General features: G+C 44.9%; 1 protein-coding gene and 1 non-coding gene across 4 annotated transcripts in view; one reads left to right on the top strand and one right to left on the bottom strand.

The window, feature by feature from the left end:
- Window positions 1-8938, bottom strand: part of ELK3 (ETS transcription factor ELK3) — a 64600-nt gene that overhangs the window by 38889 nt on the left and 16773 nt on the right. The window lies entirely within an intron of this gene.
- LOC118973334 (U6 spliceosomal RNA) lies at window positions 2391-2497 on the top strand. The gene has a single exon (XR_005062606.2). It is a non-coding gene; the product is annotated as a U6 spliceosomal RNA (small nuclear RNA).

The raw sequence follows: 8938 nt of genomic DNA, 5'->3' as shown, positions 1-8938 counted from the left end.
AAATCAATCCTCACCACAATGGCCACTCCTCAGTCTGAAAGACATAAATCATTTCACTGTTGGACTGAAACCACCTTTGCATCTTTTGAGTCTTACAGGCACAACCACTGTGGTACACAGCATCTCGCGGGCTCCAGTTCCCAAAAGGCACCACCCTTCTGATTCTTTGTGGATGAGCTATAAACTTTCTTCTCTTCATTGTCACTAAGGATCGCTAACAGTTGTCTCAAAATTTTTGGTGTTTTCTTGGCCAACCACTTCAGACGGCAAGCTTTAAAATACCTTTGAAACTTTAAGTAGATGCTTAGAGGAGTGGGCTGCAAAGGGCAGCAGGCTGCCCGCGGGCGTGCAGGTCTGGATGGAAGGGTCGGCTGTCACTGTGGAAAGTGCTCAGCCACCTGAGCCTCCCTCACCTGTAACTGACAGGAACCATCCTGTTCCAGACCAACAATGGAAACATATCTGTGGATTTTAATGTATGTTACATTTAGTGCTTCTACCAACCAGAACTGCTCAGAGCTGCTTGTGCCTCCAGGAATCACTTTCCACGGCAGTCCAACCCACGTACCACAACCAGGGTCTCTGGGTGTAACTTAGGAGCACCCACACAGAAGACTGAGTGACGTTCTCAATCCTCTGCTCTGTCCCTGTCAAGTGGCCGTGCAGCAGGGCACTGGTGTGGCTGGCGGGCTCCCCCACCCACCAAAGTTTGGGGTGAGCCATGGGATTTGTTTTGGCCGATGGAACGCTGAAGTGACAACGTGCAGATTCTGAGCAGAGGTCTAAGAGGCTTCACAGATTTGAACTCCTCCTCTTGAGCTCCCGTCAATGCTGTGAAGCTGCTGCCCCAAAATGAGACACCTGGAGCCAACCTGAACTGAACCCAAAGCCTGGAGACAAGTCCCCCCACCTCATAGGCAGACACAGCATCCCTGAGCTCCCCATGAGAAAGAAAAACGCTGCTGCAAGCCAACGACTTGGGACTTGGGGCAGTTTGTTACACAGCACCATGCAGGAGAGGCTGGCTGCTACCACGCCCAGTGTCTTTGTTTAAAATACTTCTCTCTTCCCTGGGGTGCCAGTATCGTTACACTGTTGAGCCTACATTTACCATCATGAGGTGTGTCTACAGGCATGCTACAAGTTACAGGGACTGGCCAATCACATCTTCACTCAGAGGGCTACCAGCCAGCCAAGGGATGACCATGGGTGCTACGGCCATGGCCTTAGAAAAAGGTAGAAGGAAAGAGAGAAAGGAAAGGGAGATTTTAAAAGAGTAGAAAGTGAAAATGCAGGGGGCTCCCAGACAGGGGCCTTCTGGGTTTCTGGAACAGAAGAGCTGGGCCCAGGGAAGGCACAGAAACCACAGAGCTGCCGTGACCCACCCGTACTGCCAGGGCGGTGGGCTGGGCTGTGGAGCATCCCCTTTCTTCCCCGCTCCTGCCCACAGGAGGTGGCGCAGCCAGGCCGCGGCTGAGCACTGGAGGATTCCTCAGAGCATGGCGCCGCCCCACAGGGAGTGACTCAGGCATCGAGCCACTCCTGCCTGGAGTGCAGCAGGCCCAGGGCTGAGGTCGAGGTTCTCTCCACCAGCTCTCCAGCCGCTCCTCTCCCCAGGTCGGCCCTCTGGCACTGAGGACGGCCACACATGTCCTTACCGTTGGGAGTCCCAGCCGCACATTCCTCGGGGCTGGGTCTCCAGATGATTTCCCGGTGAGCTTACAATCACATCTACAAACAGCTGTCACCGCTGTCTACATCTGGCAGAAGTGGTTCTGGGACAGCGCAGGGGCCGAGGCTGCACTGGACCCTCTAACACTCACTGGCCAGAACCCTCAGGCGTGATTAAAGTGCATGAGGACACGTGGGGGAGGCCGGACACGGGCACTGGGGGGCCACCAGCAGACATGGCTACTGCAGTTCTCCACATTCAAGGCCCCTCACTGTGTTTTTTTTTATTTTGGTTCTGAACTTAATTTCTTTTAATTATGACTAAATTAAGTTTCATCATTTACACAGTTGTTTTCCCACACAATCATGCTTCACAGTCTAGCCTACCTATTGTAGCCAGCTACAAATTTTGCCCCATCAGGGACCATGAGAAGGGAAAAGATTGTAACATTCTGACTGGGGAGCATGCCTGGCCAGCATCGGCTCACACTGAACACACTAGCAAATTCATCCAAATGAGTCTCTCTCTTACCAGAGAAAAGGAAAAAAAAGCAAAAAAACCTGAAGTTGTTTCTTTTCCTAAATTCCTTGATGCCTAGAATTTTTAATGAAGTCCTGTATCTAATGTGCAGGTATGATAAAGTCCAGTCTATATGGCTACCACTTTAACACAGGGAGGAGTCCCACAGTATGCTGTGGCTCTTACTAAAAATTAGAGAGTGCTCGCTTTGGCAGCACATATACTAAAATTGGAACTATACAGAGAAGATTAGCATGGCCCCTGCACAAGGATGGCATGCAAATTCATGAAGCATTCCATACTTTTAGGAATTCCACTCCTAGGAATTTACCCTAGGAATGCAGCAGCCCAGTTTGAAAAAGACATATGCACCCCTATGTTTATCGCAGCACTATTTACAATAGCCAAGGAATGGAAGCAACCTAAGTGTCCATCAGTAGATGAATGGATAAAGAAGATGTGGTACATATACACAATGGAATATTACTCAGCCATAAGAAAACTAATCCTACCATTTGCAACAACATGGATGGAGCTAGAGGGTATTATGCTCAGTGAAATAAGCCAGGCAGAGAAAGACAAGTACCAAATGATTTCACTCATATGTGGAGTATAAGAACAAAGAAAAAAAACTGAAGGAACAAAACAGCAGCAGACTCACAGAACCCAAGAATAGACTAACAGTTACCAAAGGGAAAGGGACTGGGGAGGATGGGTGGGAAGGGAGGGATAAGGGGAAAAAAAGAGGGGCATTACGATTAGCACACATAATGTAGGAGGGTGGCACGGGGAGGGCTGTACAACACAGAAAAGACAAGCAGTGATTCTACAGCATCTTACTAAGCTGATGGACAGTGACTGTAATGGGGTATGTGAGGGGGACTTGGTGATGGGGGGAGTCTAGTAACCATAATGTTCCTCATGTAATTGTAGATTAATGATACCAAAAAAAAAAAAAGTCCGAGAGCATGTTGAGAGTTGAGATCTGTGTTTGACACATTATTATGCAAACGAGGGCTGCCTGAAGTTAAACTGTTTCATTCAGCCCAACGTCATTTAGCTGACTTCCCAGACTTTCCACTTAAAATACACAGAACACATGAAATAAATGCTATACATATTTTTAAAATATTTGTAAATCAAAATTTCAGCTGATCAGAAAACACTTCTTGTTCCTCTTTCCTTGTCCAGACCCCATTTTAAACATACGAAATTTTATTAGGCATTGTAGTGCCGTTCTTTCTGCAAAATCCAACTCTGCACTTTTATATTTAGAAGATCAGTGCGCTGCTCTTCCAGGCAGAGATGCCTCAGTGTCAGACACTCTGCACCCCGCTGACCTCGCCTCCCCCTTGCCGCTGCAGTGGACGGCCTCTCATTGTGTCTCCAGGAGCTAAGCAGCCCCGTCACGGCAGCTGGCCAGGCCCACCTCCAGGCCTCTCCTCTCCAGGAAACAGAGCTACCTGCCCTGCGCCCCAACCGCTTCCTTTCCTTTGTAATTTACAGCCTACAACATGCCACCATGGAGTGTAGCTGATCACTTAAAACAGTTTGTCAAATCTGAATAATATGCATCCCTCCTTTTAAAGAAGAAATTAATGGGCTCCCTGTGTTGACAAATTATTTTCATTAGCAATTTTATTATATTCTCCCTTCACTATAAACACCACAACTGAGTTTAAGCTCAAGATTTATAATTCTTACATAATGATAAGATGAAGTTTATAAATAAAATAGATTTCCCCCTCCCTGTTCAAACTAACAGTTTTTACATATGACAGATGACGTTTTGTTGAAAGGCATCCAACACTTAAAAAAAGTGATGGCAATAACTGAGCCGATGTGGGTTATTTTGAGTAAGATGTGTTTATACTACATGCCCTATAAAGAAAGACTCAGTTCTCTCCCTACTCTTCCAGGTTTTTTTTAGTCTCCATTTTATGCCAAGACATCATCTGAGTATTTGGGACATGTCAATGAACAAAAGAGATGAAGACCTCTGTCCTCACGGAGCTTACATTCCAGTGGGAGAGTACAGCCCATAAGCATCAAACGTGGGGCTGCTGACTGATCTAGTCTGTTGGAAAAACAGTGCTATGGAAAAATGCAACCAGAGCAGGTTAACGGGGTGGAAGCCTGGGCTGCATGAGGAGGGCTGGTCACGGAGAAGCTAAGAGCAGACTAACACCTTTGTTAAAATATTATTTTCAAAATAGGTAAAATCACGGCTCTCATAGAAATATACAAATGAAGACATGTTACTAATCAAGGAGGGAACTAGATGACATTATAACAAGTTCAAAAGAGAATCCAGATAATAGAGGCGCATATAGATAAGGAATATTGAAATGAACACATGCATGGAACCAAACAGGGTGAAAGAGGAGTCGATACTAGAAACAGTATTTGCATATAAACAATCATTATTTTCTACCTCTTATCTGTCACGAAAGGGGCTGTAAAATAGCTTCCATAAAATCAAAATCACATCATCCAGAGGGGTTTTCTCTATCACGCACAGTTTTTAACTGAAGCATAATTATTTTCTATTAATTGTGGCAGGTGAGAAAGTGAACCATTTTTGTCTACTTAGACGGCTACATACTGGGTAAAAGCAGATTCCCGGGGTTGAAATGTTAAGTACCGGCCCTGTCTGACTGCAGGACACCCTCCTAAAGGGGGATGATGATAACACAAGTACCTCCCTTACAAGGCTGTTGGAAGGATTCATACCTGAGTTACTAATAATGCACTTGAACTATACCTGGTACATAGTAATGTTATTAGAATGTTTGATATTATTTTTCATGCAACAGGGAAGTCTCTTACAGAGCACATTGTGAGGTCATACGGTCCTCACCTAGCTCAAAGCCATCATTTAGATACTGCATCTACCCTGGCTCTTTGTTTATTAGACAATAACCCTAGTACAGGTACTGAAGTCCAGGGGAGAATTCAGATGACTGTTATTTATAAGGTGACTTGGAATATGCTTGTTTGTTTTTTCAGACTAAAATGATAGAGCAAAATTTATTAAAATTCTGGCAGAAAACTTAGATATTGAGCACATACTTGCTGGCTCCAGCTTAAGAAACACTGGTTTAAACTGCTTAGCCTGAACCATCCAAGTTGCTGGGGGTCCAGCTAAAATGGCTCTTGGGAGGTAGTCCTGCCCCCACCTCTCTTGTGCCTCTGGAAGGGGGAGGGGAGTCAAGCAGATGAGAGCTGTTGTGTCAGAAAGAGAAAAGAGAAAAGTGTTCTGAAATGACAACCCAAGGGACAGCTACAACATTGCAGCTTATGCCTGCTGAAGAAGGAGCCCGCGTGGCACCTCCCCTGGGCTGGCCAGGGCACCAGATGCGGCAAGTGGAAAGGGGTGGAGGTGGCCCGGGAGTAAGAGCTTGTCCCTGGCACAGATGGGAGAGACCTTTCAGCAGATTCTTTGAGTGGTTACTTCCCAACCTCGTTCCGTATTTTCAGGTCTTTTTTGTTTCTAAAGAATGTAGATAATATCCTTGATACATTCCTTAACCTGGATGGAGCCTCAAAGAGAAGAACATGATAGACTGAATATATTGATCACTCTCCTTACCCCTGGTGCCCCTGCCTGCCTGCTGGAGAGGCGGCAGGCCATGTGACCCTGTGACAGTGTGAGCATGTCAGGTTCCCCCCCTCGGGTGAAGGGTACTAGCCACCAGCGCCCTGCACACACTCAGGAACACCAGGCAGGTCCTCTGACAGCTGGGGGACCAGTGAACTCCGGGCACAAAAGAAATGAAAGCTGCTCCCTCCCCAGTGGTGGGAGACAGGCCCAACACTCACCACACAGAGGACAGGGGGAGAAGGCAGTAAGCCGATGCTGAGTCAGGTGGCTCAAACAGGAGAACAATGGCCAGGACAGAGAGGATCAAAAGGCAACCCCATCCTCTCAAATTGAAGTCATTTACACGCACACACACGTGTGAACACACTCATGCCAGGGAGCCCTTTAGCGCTTACCTGTAATCTGTCTTGCAGTGTCAGTTATTCATTAATTAATCTATTTTCCAATTATAAGAGCCTTATTTTTGTCTTCTCTGTACTTAGTAGGTATTATTAAGCCTTTACCATAGACGAAGCACTTTTCCTGCACTATCTCAATTCCCACAGCATCCCTATGAATTAAATACAGTTATTGTTTCCACTTTGCAGTTGAGAAAAGTGAGGCCCAATTCTGGCTAGAGTGAGGACCCCCTGGAACAATCTACTCAGTGTGTGGCCAGCATATCAGTGCAAACTGCTGGTCACCAGTCACTGATAAGAGACATACAGAACTTGAGAGTTTAAGTATATGGAGACTTCTTTTGCAATGTGTCACTGTCACCTCATCCAAATATGTGATCAGTAGGCTCATCTCACTGGCACAAGCTGTGGCCCTGTCAGAAACATGAAGCAGAACCATGCTAAAATGCATGATATTCAAGGTTAGTTTTCTGACTGTAACCTGAAAGTATATAAAAATCTAGACTTCACTGATTTCACTAAAATATAATTTAGTATAACTATAGTTTTATGAGATAAATTGTTCAAACTGGTAACTATGGAAGGACTGAAAATAAATTTTACAATGCAACAATATTTACTTCATTTTAGGTGAAAGTTCAAAAATTAATAGCCCAAGTTTGCCGAAATGGGTTAAAAAAAATAATTTTCCAGTTCTGTTAATATACCTGGCTTCTCCAGTATAATTAAAACAAAACACAGGAATAGTTTATATACATCATTTCCCACAAGTAGCATTGTTGTATCCAGCCTAGATTAACTTCATTAACTCTTCACTACATTAAAAGTGAAGTTACCAGTATTAATACTGATCTTCTATATTAACTGCCTTTATATGCATTTTCAATGAATATATAGTTTTTGTAATTATCTTTCCCATCATGCTTATTGTAATTATCTATACTAAAATGTAATTTTATGCCTGTTAAAACTGTAATAAAAATAGGGGTTTGTATTTTGGTAATTTTTAAAATTTTTATTTTCCTGGTCATTTATTTTTATTGTATTTCACAAAAATTATCAGTCCACAAGATGTAGGAAATCTAAAAAACTGGTCCTTTCCCCTGATGGTTTGAGAAGCCCTGCTCTCAGGTGGCGACTCCCTGGGCACTGAACTTCATGTCGCTTGAACTATCCCAGCTCTGAGATCGGTGACAGGCCGCAGTAGCCACCCAAGAAACGCTTGTCAAGTAAGTGAATGAATAAATGAAACTGAGGTTAGCCCATCCCACAGCCAACTGTACCCTTAATGGCTCTGTACTACCACCTTCCACTGAATGAGTGGGCCATGCATTCGACTTAAGATTAGGCTAGTTGCAGAAGCTTTCTAGAGTGAGCCTGAGCACAGCCTGAAACTAAAGGTAAGGCGTCAGTAGGCTGGGAGACAGATGTTCCCCGCAGCAGGCAGCAGGGGTGGGAGCAGCCACGGCCAAGGCCAGAACAAGAACCAGCCGTGGGGGCCTGGGACGAGCTGCCCCTGCTGATTACCCAGAGACAGCCTCCCACTTGGGCCTGAAGAACAAGAGCCACCCGGCAGCCGGGGCTGCGGTGCTCCTTCAAACTCACCAGGGCCCCCGCCGCCACGGGCTGCCAGGAGCGAGCTCTGCCCCCAGCCGGCCGGCCTCCCCACGTCTGGAGCCTGCGCTCCCCAAGGCCAACTCAGTTAGCTAATGGCAGAAGCTAATGCCTCAGGGACCAGCGCTTTGCACCAGTCTAGGGATTTTGTACTTCTGATTTTGAGGGTTTTGGTACAGCGAGGGTCCCCCGAAATTGTTTAAGCTTCCAGCCCCACATTACCTGGGCCTACCCCTGGGGAGAGTCCCTTCTCAGGCTGGCTCTTTCCAGAAGGGCTTTCCCCTCTTCTGGGAGGCGGGCATTCCTTTTGTTCGCCGCAAGGTGGCGCCAGACAGCTTCGTGTGAGACTGCTGCGCAGACTCCTAATGGAAAGCATGAGGTTTTGGCTTCCACTCTTTGAAGTGGAAATACCAACTTAATCGTTCTTCTTTCTGTTGATGGCAACCTAATACTTCTCTTTGCACGTTCCTGGTTTCATTTTTAAAGTTACATGGGATAGGAGTTGGAGAACTATTATCTTTGATTTTCTAAAGCTTGTATACTAAAGAAATTGGCCGACTTAAGAAAAAAAAAAAAACCAACCAATTAGAAACAAGAAATCCCAAGGAAAGAAAAGCACCCGTGTAAGAAGTAAACAAAGTAGGTGTTCAGTAAGTACATGTCTTTTTGCTTGTTAAAACTTGCATGTTTAGAGAATGAGGATGAATGTGCACACTTCATATCAAGTATTCTCTGAAGTGCAACTTCTGTCTGGAGCAACATCATTACTAAGTGTTTCTGTACCATTATATTATCAATGTCCAAGAGAAAAAGCAGAAACCATTTCATCATTTCAAACAAACCCTGTATTTAAATCAAGGAACTGGAAAACAATAATTTGCATTATTTGAGGTGTGCAATAACTGAACACAGAATAATTTTAGAAAATTCAATAAATAAGGATAACATTTCTAACTATGCAGTAAGGATAACATTTCTAACTATGCAGTCCACACCTGAAGACTTATTATTTTTGTGAAATACCACTACGATTATTAAAATTTTTTTCAGAAGTCATTTTAATTACTGTCAACCACAAAAAAAATGCTAAGCTGTGAGGCCAAGTTCATGTCCTTCAAAGCTCTTATCTAT

This window comes from Manis javanica, chromosome 10 (assembly GCF_040802235.1).
Source record: "Manis javanica isolate MJ-LG chromosome 10, MJ_LKY, whole genome shotgun sequence".
Taxonomy (NCBI): domain Eukaryota; kingdom Metazoa; phylum Chordata; class Mammalia; order Pholidota; family Manidae; genus Manis; species Manis javanica.
This window is presented reverse-complemented; position numbering and strand designations above follow the sequence as displayed.